The sequence below is a fragment of the Alosa sapidissima genome, chromosome 19 (genome assembly GCF_018492685.1).
Source record: "Alosa sapidissima isolate fAloSap1 chromosome 19, fAloSap1.pri, whole genome shotgun sequence".
In the NCBI taxonomy this organism is placed as follows: domain Eukaryota; kingdom Metazoa; phylum Chordata; class Actinopteri; order Clupeiformes; family Clupeidae; genus Alosa; species Alosa sapidissima.
Window position 1 is genome coordinate 30,183,082 of NC_055975.1, and position 2,500 is coordinate 30,185,581.

The 2,500-nt window shown below is 42.8% G+C and overlaps 1 protein-coding gene across 1 annotated transcript in view; it reads left to right on the plus strand.

Annotated features, from left to right (window-relative positions):
* Nucleotides 1–2,500, plus strand: part of cadm3 (cell adhesion molecule 3) — a 29,996-nt gene that overhangs the window by 25,291 nt on the left and 2,205 nt on the right. The gene's annotated exons all lie outside the window — the stretch shown is intronic.

Genomic DNA, 2,500 nt, shown 5'->3' on the forward strand with positions numbered 1-2,500 from the left:
AAATTCTTTTCTCTCAGTAACTGCTTCACATCCTCAAAAATTGTGTCTGCTCTTCCATCCACAACTTCAGAATTCCTGAACAGAGCTGTTTTAACCTTCAGGTTATCATCTATGTACCTGACATATGTGATGAGTCGCTTCATATTACAGTACTTATATCAGTGGACTCATCTAAGATCAAGGAAAACACAGGACTTTTCAGCACAGCCTTGTCAATGTCTTCCACAAGTGTATTTGCAATCACTTGGTGCATTTCTGATAAGGCCATATCATTCACATAACTTCCATAACTATCTGGGTTCAGTTGTTTGAAACTAGGACTCTCCATCTCCTTAATGAATTTAACTAGGGGGCTAAATTTTGAAATGGCCAATTCGTTTTCTGCAACACAGTAGGCATTTGTTTCCTCCTCAGACTGAAGCTGCGCGACATCAATTGCGTTAGCCATCGCGTTCTTGGCCGAATCAGCCTCACGCTTTCTTTTCACTGCGGCTGTATGAGATACACCATCTGCGTGGCGACTTAACGTTGATGTTTTGTAGCATCGGCTGGTAAAAGGCACATGACTTTTTTGTCGTGAAAATCGAGCCAAGGATATATTTTGAGCCAGTTAGGCTGGAACTTGTCTTTGGGCTGTTTCCCCTGTGTAACATTGTCGCTACCTGTGGGATCCTGCGGATTGCCAACTGCATGCCTCGCACTGCTGTTTGTGCTGTTGGAATCGGATTCACATGCTTTTCTCTTATCGGGTGAAACTTCACATATGCCAATAGGCTTACGTTTTAGCCAGCGATACATGTTTGCATGATGTAAAGGTCGTATCAACCGCTGAACGAAACTTTCATTGAACGTCTTCGTGGTTTTAGCGGAGTGAGTGAGGACATGGGGAGGGGAGGGTGCGGCAAAGTGCAAAGTGGTTGTGTGTGTGTGTGGGTGTGTTAGTGTGTGTCTGCGTCTATGTTCAATTCAACTCAGTAGGCTAGTTGATCTGTCTGGTCAATAGCCCCGCATTCACGCCACAGATTAGAATAACGTCATCAGACAGGCTGTAAAGTGTATGCGGGAATTTCTCGCATTATGATGGCTAGAGTTGCAGGATTTGACCAAATTATGCGCAATACCCGCAATCCCGCAGTGAAATTTAAGCCCTGATGTGCATGTGTGTGTGCGTCCCTACATGCCTGCTTGTGTCCATGTGTCTGTGCGTCCCTACATGCCTGCTTGTGTCCGTGTGTGTGTGTGTGTGTGTGTGTGTGTGCGTGTGTGTGTGTGTCCTAATCTCTCTCCCACTGGCAATCTCTCTCCACCTCTTCCTCTCTCTCTCTCTCTCTTCCCCTCTTCCTCTCTCTCTCCACCTCTTCCTCTCTCTCTCTCTTTCTCTTCACCTCTCTCTCTCTCCACCTCTTCCTCTCCTCTCTCTCTCTCTCTTCACCTCTCTCTCTTTACCTCTTCCTCTCTCTCTCTCTCTCTCTCTCTCTCTCTTCCCCTCTTCCTCTCTCTCTCCACCTCTTCCTCTCTCTCTCTCTTCACCTCTCTCTCTCTCTCCACCTCTTCCTCTCCTCTCTCTCTCTCTTCACCTCTCTCTCTCTTTACCTCTTCCTCTCTCTCTCTCTCTCTCTCTCTCCACCTCTTACTCTCTCTCAAATTCAAATGTGCTTTATTGGCATGACTCAGAAAATAGTGTTGCCAAAGCAGTAACATGACAATACAAACATATACAATATTTGTTTTAAGGGGGGTCAAAGAAAGGAAACTTATCTAAACTAAAAGAAAGAAAACTTATGTTTAAAAAAAAAAAATAGTAACTAAATCCATGTTTAAAGAAAACTTAAACATGTATTCTTAAATCTAAATTTAAAGGAAACTTATACAATAGTCTATATAAAACTATTTAACAAAAACTATATACTGTATGCACTTTTTCTATGTGAAGTTTTCTCTTAAAATGTGGCAGGACTGTAAATATTGGTAGGCTAAGTGGGCACATTTATCTATTTCTCCCAGGAGGAATTGTAGTTTTTGTTCATTGGTGGCAGTCATAAAGCCGGGACAAGTGATTTCAATTTGTGGGTAGAATATAGCTCTTAAGTGTTGATAATTGGGACATTCTGTGAGGAAGTGGCATTCGTCCTCTACTACTCCAGTATTACAGAATTTACATGTTCGATCTTCACGAGCTATCCAGGTTTGGCGGTGTCTACCCTTTACTATTGCAAGGGAATGATCACTCAGTCGATACTTTGACAGGAGTTTTCTATGACGATGGTTTTTAATTTCATTTAAATATGGTGCCAATTTGTAATCAATTCGAATAGTTCTGTAGCAGTGTAGCTTATTTACTTGTTTCCATGTGTTAATGTAGTTTTGTTTTGCTGTGTTCTCTACTTCTTTTGCTACTGAAGCTCTCTCTCTCTCTTCCCCTCTTCCTCCTCTCTCTTCCCCTCTTCCTCTCCTCTCTCTCTCTTCCCCTCTTCCTCCTCTCTCTCCACCTCTTGCTCCT